General features: G+C 42.0%; 1 long non-coding RNA gene across 1 annotated transcript in view; it reads left to right on the top strand.

Annotated features, from left to right (window-relative positions):
- The first annotated feature begins 6127 nt into the window (after positions 1 to 6127).
- Positions 6128 to 12943, top strand: part of LOC309827207 — a 36487-nt gene continuing 29671 nt past the window's right edge. Inside the window, exon 1 of the long non-coding RNA XR_014297187.1 lies at positions 6128 to 6168. This is a non-coding gene — a long non-coding RNA (uncharacterized lncRNA). The remainder of the gene's footprint in view (positions 6169 to 12943) is intronic.

The following is a 12943-nucleotide window of genomic DNA, read 5'->3' as shown; positions in this document are numbered from 1 at the left end:
TGAAAAATCAGGTTACATTTTTTAAACCATGTATATAAAATTAGTCACAGGAAGCAGAGGGGATCTTCCAAGTGACTATATTGAATTTATTTTTTACATATTTAATGTCCAGCAAGGGCTTGCCATATACTCATATGCAATAAATCATTTTGGGACTATGTTATTGGGCTACAGGATGGATAATTTTAGGAAAATATGTTTGTTGCCCAGAGCTTATTAATTGGTCCAAGTGTCCTTTTGATGGGAGAAGGGCATTTCTGGCCTTTTATGAGGGCATATTAGAAAACTTTTCTTCCTACCAGTTTGAGGTTGTTGGTATTTCTTCAAAGTGACTGTGACCTTGGCAACCCACAGAGCTCTGGGGGGAAATAAGACCCAATCAGAGCATAATCTCATTATGCTAGGTTGCTGTCTGTGATATGAGGAAGAACTGGTGAACTTAGCAAAGAGGGATGTTTATAATATTTATTTCTTCATTCTTCATTCATCATTCACACTCATTCAACATTCTACAATATTTTCTGAGTACCAGCTGTGTGTCAGGTACTATTCTAAGTGCTGGAGACAGAGCCTCTCCACTCATGGAGACCACATTGCTGTGGACAAATAACAGTGTTACAAAAAGTCATGTAATGATGAACATTATAAAGAAAAAAATAAAGCAAGTTGAAGAGATAAAGAGTAAATTGAGGGTGAGGGAGGTGGGTGACTACTATTTCATATAAAACTGCCTTGGGAGGTCTCTGATGAGAAAACACTAAACAGAGATCTGAAAGATCTGGAGAAAGACGTCCTAGGAAGAGTGAACAAATGATGCTAAGACTATTCATTCTTGAGACAGGAATGAACTTGGCACGTTTTAGAAAGAGCAAGTTCTGTGTGGCAGCAGTAAAAAGAACAGGTGGAGAGTGATAGATATGAAGTTGGAAAGAGAGGCCAGATCATGTGGGGCCTGGAAGGCTTTTATTTTCAGTGTGATGAAAAATTGTTGGATGGGTTTGGAGCAAGAAACCAACATATTAGGGATTATGTTTTTAGAGGATCACTTTTTCTTTCTTTTTTAATTTTTTTGAATATTATCCTTTGTTTTATTAAAATTTATCTAATTATACATTTACAAAATTTAAGTTTTAATGATGTCTGTACTTAACAACTGGCTTAGAAAATTCTTGAAAACTTAACAATAAGCACTTGTCAACTCACACAAGCTGACTCTACCATGTCTTAGCGGATTGCTTTGACTGTTACGTGGAAATAAACCATAAAAGGGCAAGACCTAAAGCAGAGAGACTAGGTAGGAAGCTGCTGCAGTAATCCAGCAAAAGAAGATGGAGGTTTGAATAAGGATGACAGTGGTGGTGACAAGAAGAGGTGGAAAGATTCCAGATGTATTTTACATTTTTTTAAATAATAGCTTTATTGAGGTATAATTCACATACCATAACATTTGTTTTAATTGTACCCATTTAAAGTGTAAAACTCAGTCGTTTTAGAGATAGACATGACAGGACTTGATAATGGAGTTGATTCAAAGTATGAGGTGAGGGACTTCCCTGGTTGGCACAGTGGTTAAGAATCCACCTGCCAATGCAGGGGACATGGGTTCGAGCCCTGGTCCAGGAAGATCCCACATGCCACGGAGCAACTAAGCCCGTGCGCCACAACTACTGAGCCTGCGCTCTAGAGCCCATGAGTTACAACTACTGAAGCCTGCGTGCCTAGAGCCCGTGCTCCACAACAGGAGAGGCCACCACAATGAGAAGCCCGTGCACCACAGCAAAGAGTAGCCTCCACTCGCTGCAACTAGAGAAAGCCTGTGTGCTCTGCAATGAAGACCCAATGCAGCCAAAAATAAATTTTAAAAAAATTAAAAAACAAAACAAAACAAAAAAACCCCAAAGTATGAAGGGAAGAGAGTCATCAAAGATTTCATTTGGTTAGGGAATATGCAACTTGATGGGCACTAGTGACATTTGCTGAGATGCAGAGAACTGAGGGGAAGAAAGCACCTTTATCCTTGGACTAGGAGATGACCTATAAGCACATAGAAAAATGCCTAGTATGTTGTAAATGTAAAATATATTGGCTACTTTTCCCCTACACACTTCCTCTCTATTTTTGGACAAAAAAGGCAAATCAGAAGTCCAGTTACTGAAATTAAGATATAGAGTCAGAGGGTTTCAGCAGGAAGACTGATCTGATGTTCAGAAATCCAACTGTGGATCTTTATATTTCCACTTTCTGGCGGCTGGAAAAGTCCATTAGTTATGGCAAAGGATTAATATCTCCTGGAAGCCAGATAGCAAATTATCATGTTGGATATTTTTAGTGGACCATACAATGGCTTCCATTAGTATCTTTTTGTGGAAAAAGAATAAGAGCATATATCAGATGAAGTATTCTTGCTGCCCAATAAATCATTGACATGTAAAATTTGGTGATCTCCATTGGGATTCCCCACCATTAATTCTACCATCCTGACTTTGTGATGTGCCAATAGCTTTTGTGAATTGTGTGTATTTATATAGTAAATTTATAAACAAATTTTAAGATTTATATATACATGTACACATATATAAGACTTAGGCTTAACAGTAATAATTCACATTCATTACTAAAATTAGGAATAAAACAACTGGAGAAAGGCCAAATGAGTTGGATGTGGACAGGGAAATTCAGAGATAAAATTTTTAATGGGAAGTACTTGGTTTGGATTCTTGCCTTATCCTGAACCTTGAGAATCATTTGTCTTAGTTGTCTACAGTATGTAATTAAACACATTAACACTTAGTGGCTTAAGACAGCAATTTCTTATTATCTCTCCTAGTTTTGTGAGTTGACTGAGCTTGTCTGGGCAGACTTCACTTGGGGTCTCTTGTGCAGTTGCTGTTGTAGAGCTGCTGAGTTGGAACCATGTGAAGGTTCAACTGGGCTGAGTGTCCAAGATGGCTTCTTCATCACATGTCTGTCACTTCTGAGCTCCTCCAAGTAGTCTTTCTGTCTAGCAAAGTATCTTGCACTTCTGACATGGCAGCTCAGGGCTCCAAGAGGCAGGACATGGAAACTTCCAGTCCTTACAAAGACCAAACCCAAAACTGACACAATGTCATCTGCATGATATCCTATTGGTTGAAGCACTCAGGGGAGAGCTCAGATTCTGAGTGGTGAAGGAATGGACTTCTCTTTAGATGGAGGTGTTGTGTGCATGTAAAAGGGGGGAAAGAATTGATGACAGCCATTTGGGAGATAAACTACATTTAATCAGCATTTAATCAGTTTGTAATCATTCTCCTCTCATGCAGGAATTGCCAAGCCTTTTACAAAAGACTATTTTTAAAAATATTAAATTTAAAAAATTTTTTCCAAAAAATTAATATTTAAAAAATAGTCTTTGAAATCAGGAAAGAAACTACACTAAATATCTGGTAACTAGCACTATACTAAGTCCATTCTGTAGTCAGAAAATCAGAGATTTCCAATTGTATGGTGTCATATAAGACTTATGCAACATCAGAAAATGATTTTGACATATAGTTCCTTACTTATTATTAACTCATTACATGCTACTCCTCAAGAAAATAGGTAAGCAGATTTAGATTCTCCTGCAACTATTTGTTGGTTTTTAGAATCAACAACTTGATTACTCTTTGATTTTATTTTCAAGCCTAGACCTGTAGGCTAGTGGAAAGAATAATTTCCAGAATCATCCTGGTCATAACTTTTGGTCAATGTGATCTATTCAGTGTAACCATACAGAGGTCCCTAGATATAGACAACCATATGTGCCTTTGTCAATCATGTCCTGTGTATCAGATCTAGAGTGCGGTTATACAAAATGGGAAACCAAACAAGGTGGAACAAGTCCAGAACGGACCAGGCGTTGAAATATCTGGGAGGAATCAGCAAGAGTTAGCAGGTGTAACATCAGGAGTCAACCAGAAATATCGCCATGAGTTTCTGAAAAAGGGAGAAGGACCTGCAGCCCAAGCAGAACAAGAGCCAACATAAGAACTGAGCTGCAACCCAGGAGAAATTCCAACCTTAGGGTAGCAGCTGAACAGCCATATAGAAGCAGAGCAGTAAATTATTAACGAGCTGCTTTAAATACTTAATAACACAGAGATAGGGCAAAGCTAATAATGCAGGAAGCAGCAACTGAGAAAATACATTCATGAGTTGGACCAATAATTATTCAAGACAGGAAAGTCTTTTAAACTCAGCTACTCAACCCCTTCCCTCAAGAAATTTCCCTCAGACTGAACAAGAATCTGTAAAGTCCATAACACCCCTAGGTTAAGGAATTCCCCATTCTTATTGTTATAAAGAGCTATTTCACACCCTCCTGTAATCATGAATTTTCAGTTAAACCCATGTAAATTGTTTGCGGGAGTGTTTGGCATGTGGCACTCAATGAAGGTTAGTTCCTTCCCTGCCTTTCTTTTAGTGACAAAGTATGCAAGAGACTACTTCGCAAGAAGCAGCTCTTGGCCCCATCTCGTGAAGGTAGAGCTGATCTTGTTTTGTAATCGACATGTTGACTATTCTCGATTTGTCGGTGTCACCCAGGCAGCCAGCCACACGCTACTGATCAATTTGAATAAAATTATCGTCACCATAGTTTTCTGAATTGTGCATGTAGATTCCCACATAGGAACAACGTTGATAATCATGAAGAGTGGTTGCCTACACAGTCTGCTCTGATCCAAATTCCTTTGAAACAAAGTTAAATTGAGCCAAAAGAGGTTAAGGCCATCAGAAGGAAAAAAATTTGAGGGCCACACTGATCTCTATGATAAGGGCTTGGTAGAATTTTTTAGTAAAGGTCTAACATTGACTCTCTCATTTATTAAGATCTAAATAAAGATTCGTATATAAAGGTGAAATGACCTCAGAATGAACACTTTCATGAGAATCCAAACTGTTGCATCCTGTATTAGCAGAAACTCTCAGCAGCACACCCTGATATAGAGGGCCAGTGATGAATACCGTAATTCACGTGAGGAATGACAAAAGCCGATGATTTCCAGAACTGCCCAGTTAATCAAAAAGCCTGGAACTATTTCCAGGATGCTTTCTTTAAAAGTCTAGACGAAACCTCAAGATAACCTTTGTACAATTGATCTAATGCCAATGGGATGTGAGAAGACAGTTGAGATCCTCATTATCAAAGGCGTTTTACAGAGAATAAAGTGATTTGCAAAAGAAGACTAGGACAGAAAAGGTAAACACGAATCATTTGTGTGTGGTGGTTGGGGGGAGGGTGGGGGAGAGCAAGGAAACCTTCAAGGGAAAGAAGAAACAGTTCTACAATGTGGAGGAAGTTGATCAGACTTCAGCTTCCCCAGAGAATAAGCATAATATAATTATTAACTTGTACTTGGCACCAGCTTTATTCCTTGTGCAAAGAATTAACTCAAACCTAGGAAAAACCCTAAGAGGGAGGGAGAAACATTTTATTTGAAAGTGGGTGCTGTGGATAAAATAATAAATGAAAATATTTTTATTCTCACCAATGACTTCCAAGTGGAAGTTCCAAACCCTACAATGACCAGTGGACAACATAAAGCTAGATGAGAGCATGGTTTACTTCCCTGTGAAAAAGTATTCCTCAGTGATTACTTGGGGTCCAGATGGAGTTTCGTCCTGCATCAAAGCTCTTATAGTTGGGTCTAATTGGAGCACTCTCATCTTTCCAAGAATTTTTAATGACCAGAATATTTGGAACTTTGGCATTTCCTGAGAGGCTCAAATAAATCACACAAATAATTCTCATTTGACCCAGGTGCTATAGACACTCGTCATGAACGCCAAAGAAATCCCAGAGGTAAAATCGGTTGGTAGCAGTTTCTTTCCCAAATGAACATCGTTTTGTTGGGAGACACTGTTTCTGGGTAAAAGTTCTTGAAAGCTGTGCCCTCATCGTCTGCAGTGCCTCCAAATGGCTGGGGGAGCACTCAGGTTCATAACCCTTGTCTCTGGTTCAATTTCAAAACCCAGCTTCTTGGTTGCTATTTTGAAACCATGGGAAAAGGTCAATTGAATCTCAGGGATGGTCGTGGAGAAATCACAGCTTAAAAACAAAACACTGAAAAGATACTTAAGCATCTTGCAGAACCTCAAGAAGCCAATGCTTTTAAGAGAGAAGCTCCAGCCCCTGAGGCTTGACAGGTACATGGAAACCCAGAAGCAGTGTGGGGCTGGGGTCTGATTAACAGTAGTTTAGGGTGCTCTCTTGATTGCTGCCGCCTGCAAAAGGGTTCTTGCACCAGCTATTTACGGAGAGTAGTGGGTAAACTTTTCAGTCAGCATCATTTGTATGCTTCTAGAGAATGTATGAATATTAATAAGTTGTAGGGACAAAGACCTGTGAATGTTATAATGTAGAATTTGTCAAGCAGTTATTTTTGTGATTTAGAATTAATTTATTCAATATCTACTTGTGTCAAACACCTACTAAGTACCAGCACTGTCATACGTACTGGGTGTGCAAGGCAGCCTCTAAACTCGTGGAGCTTACAGAACTGCTCTAAGACCAAATGTCTTCATTTAAGCAGTCAACCTCTCCTATGATTATTGTGAGGATTAAATGAGGTCATGCACGTCAACTTCTTTTCCATCGTGTGGCAAATAGCAAGCCCTCATTTTATATGTAGACATAGATGTTGACACAGACTTATGAAGGACAGGGTGCTGTGGCAGCACGCAGAAGGAGTACATCTGTCAATTTGAGGAAAGGCCCCCCTGAGGAGGTGAGTGCTGATGCAGGAATAAGTAGGAGAGTGCCTACAGAAGAGGAGGAGATGCCCTTCAGAAGCAGTGGTAGTACACGGGCACAGAAGTGAGAGGCAACTGGCAGTGATTCAGTGTAGCTGGAGAGCAGAGCTGCAGCTGGGAAGTTTTAGGGGATGAGGTGGTAGGTGAATGTGGGCTGGTAAACCAGCTCGGGGGGCGTCGGCTGATTTCCATAGACTGTTCCTGTTGTGGCTGATATCAGCTACCAACTACCAACGGGCATGCAAAATTCCTGGATTGTTAAAAATCAGCTCTGTGGCAGGTGAAAGTGACCTCTGGTGTACCCTGGTTGCTGGGTTAAGAGTTTGGATGGACTCTAGGGCAACAGGTAGCCCCTGACATGCTTTCAGCTGAGGAAACAGAGCATCAGGTCAGAGTTTTAGAAAGATCGCTCTGGCTTCAGTCAGGTCAGAGTTTTAGAAAGATCGCTCTGGCTTCAGTGAGGAGGGAAGAGGCAAGTCGGGAGGCTGGTGCAGGCCAGAAACTTAGTGGAATTGGGATGCAGGAAAAATATGGACTTAGAAGATACTGGAGCAATAGCTGATTGACCAGATGTGGAGGCTTAGGAGGGGGGAGCACCCAGGAAGCAAGTCTGGGATTTGGGTTTGGGGGACAGGGTGGACTCTGGCACCATTCTCTAAGAGAGGGAACTCAGAGAGCAGGAGATGTTTGAGAAGACGCAGACTCATTGACACGTTTAAACTTACTAGTTTTAGCTCTTCATCCAAGTGAGGATGTCCAGGAGGCAGCTAGCTCTCCGTCTCAGCCCAGATCTGGAATGGAGATTGAGATTAGAAGATTATCTGCATAGCAATGGTACTCGAAGCTTTGTTAGTGCCTGAGGTCACCGAGGAACCTAGAACAGAACCTTGAGGACATCACTGTTTAAGGGACTGTGCCAAAGAAAAGGAACATAAAAGGGGCAAAGGGGAGTGGCTGGACGGTTAGGAGGAGAATCACAAGAAGGTGATGGTGCTGTAGAGTCAGAAGTGAGCCTTTCAAGGGGATGATATTTGGTGACATTAAACACTAATGACAAATCAATAAAGGCTGGAAAGCAGCTATTGGATTCAACTAGGAAGTTGTGAGTATTAGCTTTGGTAAGAGTAGCTTTAGTGAATTCCATCTGCAGCAAGTTGGGTTATGAATACAAGGTTGGAAAGTGGAGGAAGTGAATGCAGGAGACTGTTTCAAAAAGCGTGGCTGGTCAGGGAAGAGGAAAATTTGGGGTGGTGACTGGAGAGGAAAGTGGGATCTAGGATGAGTACACTGTTGTTTGTGTGTGAAAGGAGAGACATGTTTTAAAATGTGAATTATTTAGCAAACACTTCGATAATACTTGCTGTAGATCAGGCACTGCTCTAAATGCTTTACACATATTCACTAATGTAATCCTCATAAAGCGAGATATTCTTATGATCTTCATTTCACAGATGGCAAAGAACTTGTGTAGGCCACGTGGCTATAAAGGGTGGAGTCAGGAATTGTCCATAGGCTACCTGATCCCAGAGTCTGTGCAGTTAATCATTGTCCAGTGGATCCCTTGCTATGTTCAGCAGACTGTGTGGATGGGAAGGAGTCATTCATGGAGATGGATGAGGTAGAGGAGAGGGAGGTACAGGAGAGGGAGGTAGAGGAGAGGGAGGCACAGGAGAGGGAGGTACAGGAGGTAAAGGAGAGGGAGGAAAAGTACGGGAGAGGGAGGTACAGGAGAGGGAGGAAAAGTACAGGAGAGGGAGGTAGAGGAGAGGGAGGTACAGGAGGTACAGGGGAGGGAGGTAGAGGAGAGGGAGATAGAGGAGAGGGAGGTAGAGGAGAGGGAGGTACAAGGGAGGGAGGTACAGGAGAGGGAGTTACAGGAGGTACAGGAGAGGGAGGTAGAGGAGAGGGAGGTAGAGGAGAGGGAGGTAGAGGAGAGGGAGGTACAGGAGGTACAGGAGAGGGAGGTAGAGGAGAGGGAGGTACAGGGGAGGGAGGTCTCCAAGACCTCCAAGGGCAGAGAGGACTCCAAGAAGTGAGGGAGAAGAGTGGGTGAGTGGGTAAGGAGAGGAGAGAGAGGAGAGGAGGAGAGGAAATGGTGGGAACGGGGGTGGTTCAGTAGTCAGGGCACCCTGGAGGGGTGGTATTTCCAAATGGGTCACCGTTCTGGAAGATGAAAAGACTGAAGGCTTTGGCAGAGGTCGATGCGGTTGGATCCACCTGTGAAAGTTCTTGAGAAAGGCTCATAGGAAGCCTCCTAGCGTGTGTGTGTGTGTGTGTGTGTGTGTGTGTGTGTGTGTGTGTGTGTGTGCGCGCACGCGCGCACATACATGCGCTGATAAAATTTTTCCTATCTGGTGTCTTTGGTATTAAGAGTGGCAAGTCTTGTAACATTTTTTACCAACAGTACAATTCAATGGATGGATGCTTGGAATAGGCTGGCCGTATTACCTGTCAGGAGTGACAAGGGTTCCAGCAGCCCTGTCATCTGGCTCCAGAGTGTTACTCTTGACCACATCATTACACTGTGCCCCCAAATATCTTCAGCATACATTAGATAAGAGGAAAAATGCCTTATTATTATTAGAGAAACATTACAGACAAATAAAAGATAGGACAAAAAATTTCCTGAAAGAGAAATGAGCAAAAGATTTGAATGAGAACTTCACAAAGAAAGAAATGTGAATGACCAATAAACATATGAAAACATCCTGGCCCTTACTTATAATTAATGAAACACTTTTTCACCTATTGTATTTGCAAATATATAAAAAAATGAATTCCACAGAGTGTACAGAGTGTTGATAGCTACTTCTAATGGAATACTATATAGCCATTAAAAGAATGAGAGCTGCATGCTTTGCTGTGGAAAGAATTCTGCAATGTATTGTTAAGAAGAAAGAAAAATGAAGGTTCAGAATAATATGCATATGAGATACTACTTTAAAAGTAAGGCTCTGTACATGGATATATGTGTTTGTAAATGGTCAGAAAATGTTTAGAAGGTTATAGAAGAGATCATTACCATGTCTAACTCTGGAATTGGAGGCCTAAGGTGATATAGACCATGGAGATGGATAAAAACTCCTTTTAAAAATACATTTTGTTATGGAAAATTTTAATCATACACAGATAGAAAGAATGACACAATGAGCCCCCTGCCCATTTACCCATCACCTAGGTCCAACAATTATGAATATTACTTGATTATGTTATCCTTTTGTTCTGTTTGAAAAAAATACCATTGGTGTGTATTATTTTTATATAAAAAATCCAACATGATGAAAATGATTTTCCCCAATGCTCTCACAACCAAAGGCTTGTTAGCCCAAACTCTAGTTTCCAGAAGCAGGAGAAGGCTTCAGAGACTAGGGATCTGGGGAGCTTTAGCCACGTTCCTCTTGAATTCTGTCAGCTGTGTAGCTAGAGGGACAGCTTACTTTATCCAGATACTATAAAAAGATCCTTAATTTAAAAAGCAACATCAAAGGAAGACTGTCCACTCTCTAAGGGGAATTTAATTTGTTCACCACCGCCCACCCATACCCCTAGTCCATGTTTTTAAGGTGGATTTTTTTTTTTTTTTTTTTTTCGGTACGCGGGCTTTTCACTGCCGTGGCCTCTCCCGTTGCGGAGCACAGGCTCCGGACGCGCAGGCTCAGCGGCCATGGCCAACGGGCCCAGCCGCTCCGCGGCAGGTGGGATCTTCGCGGACAGGGGCACGAACCCGTGTCCCCTGCATCGGCAGGCGGACTCTCAACCACTACGCCACCAGGGAAGCCCTAGTCCATGTTTTTATTAAGGGACAACTTGATTTATCCTGCAGCTTATTTTTATCTCTTTGTTAAGATTTACTTCATTTCCCACCAGAGCCCAAAATTAGGAAAACGGTACCTTCCTCTTCAGATTGGTGTGTCTTGGACAGCTGAGCAGCTGCTGCCAGGTGTTACCCTTGGTCATAGTGTCTGATGAATGTCTCATGCCAGAGGTTCAGGGGAGCTTGGAAAAGTACATAGATTCTCAGGCCCCATTTGGGATAGAGTGTGGAATTCTGCAGGCTGAAAAGGAGGATGCCTGCTCCCTGCATCCATCCATCATTTACTCAACAGCCATTCATTCCACATACCCTACCCTCTGCTAGGCTCTGTGCTAGAGTTAGGGTGATAAAGTTGAGCAGCACATGGCCCCTGCCCTTCGTGAGCTTATCAGGACTGGAAAGAAACTTTCAAGATTTACTTGGCTTCCTCTTTCTGGATTGCTTTTTCCTATCTTGTCTACTTATTCTTACTCATCCTTCAGAACTTAGTCACCAGTCACCACCTTTGATGAAGAACAATTTACTGTTTCCTTTGTCAGGAACACCCTTCCTATCTTGTCCACCTAAACTTACTCATCCTGCAAAACTTGGGTCACTAGTCCCCATTGCTGTAGCCCGGCCTGACTCCTAGAATCCAGGCTAGTTACTATGCTTATCAGGTTGCATTATAGATTCTTATGTGTTTGCCCCCCTTTGGGGCAGAGCCTTTGATTCTCCAGTTTGTACACAGTGCATGGCATGTATGTTCTTTGCATGAATGCATAAAGGAAGCATAATTTCTTTGGGTTTTATGCCTTTAGGGTCTCAAAACCCATAGGTGCCTTCAAAGATAATCTCCTTGGTTAGCAGCCCCTCCATAGCTGCTCCTCCTTCTTTCTGTGTTCTTTCAAAACACAAATCTTATCTCTCAGATAAGATTTATCTCTCTCTTTATTTGGCCCAAGTCTCCAAATAAAAGAGCAGATGTATGTCTGCGGTCCCAGCCCTAAGCAACTAAAATGTAACGTTTATCCCGTGAAAGAGACATTGGTGTTGGTTTCAAAACCATTGCTTGATCCTTTCCACTTCAAATATTTAAAAGTATAAGAAGAATTTGGAATTTACAAATATTATCATGTTTATAGTGTCCTGCTATGAGGTCTTTGGACAGCGTGAAAGTCATTGCTGGGCTTTTGTATGACTGTAGAACTCTTAAGAAAGACTGGGGAACATATGCCAGGTGAAGAATCATACTGAATAAGCACTAGACCAAGAGTCAGGGGACCTAGCTTCTCCTTCCCTTTTTTTTTTTGCGGTACGCGGGCCTCTCACTGTTGTGGCTTCTCCCGTTGCGGAGCACAGGCTCCGGACGCGCAGGCTCAGCGGCCATGGCTCACGGGCCCAGCTGCTCCGTGGCATGTGGGATCTTCGCGGACTGGGGCACGAACCCGTGTCGCCTGCATCGGCAGGCGGACTCTCAACCACTGCGCCACCAGGGAAGCCCTTCTCCTTCCTTTTGAGGCCTTAGTTTCTTCATTTGCAAAGAAGAAGAGGAAGAAGAAAAAGAAGGAGGAGGAGGAGGGGCGCGGGGAGAAGGAGGTGTCTGAGTGCTTTCAAGGGTTTCTTACGGCTTTAAGCTCAATGAATCCATGAGTCCATAATCCGGGACACAAATCTTTTCGGTAAATTGAAAGAGCAAGTTAATTTTCCTATCTGATCTCCTCTTCTAAAAGTTCCCATTGAGACATGGGATAATATTGTAATATTCTTTTTTTCTGTTACTAGTCCTTTTCTGTGAATTGAGACATTTACAGATAACAAGCAAGGAAGCAAGCAAAAAAAAACTCCCTGTGGGAAGTAGACTTCCAGAAAAAATTCCAATGTCCATTGTTTTTCTTGATTTCTTTTTGGCAAAGATATCTTAATTCTCATTGCCAGTGCATATTTTGAATTTCATCCAATGGGAGAGGAGATTACATATATATTTATAACTCCCCTGCTGACAGCTCCCATTATGGGCAGGAACCCAAGCTCTCTGGAGTCAGGTTGGCACCTGAGCTTCTGGGCTATGGAAATCCCAAAGGCTCCCGTGACCCTGCCTTTTGATACTACTGCCTTCCCAGCAACAGGACTGACATGGAACTTCTTTACTGTGCAGCTTTTTAAGTTTCAGTTTAAATTTTGCTTTAGCGTCCATGGTTCTGCTAAAACAAATCAGCACTGCTAGTTGGTAAGTATCTTCTCAATTCAGATTTACAACAAATACCAAAGTGGGAGAGGTAAAAAGTGACCTCCACCCAAAAGAATATTAGAATAACTACTAATAATTACCATGTGCTGACTATATGCTGAGTTTTACCTCATTTCTCCCTCACA

This window comes from Grampus griseus (assembly GCF_964374135.1).
Source record: "Grampus griseus genome assembly, chromosome: 1".
Classification (NCBI taxonomy): domain Eukaryota; kingdom Metazoa; phylum Chordata; class Mammalia; order Artiodactyla; family Delphinidae; genus Grampus; species Grampus griseus.
This window is presented reverse-complemented; position numbering and strand designations above follow the sequence as displayed.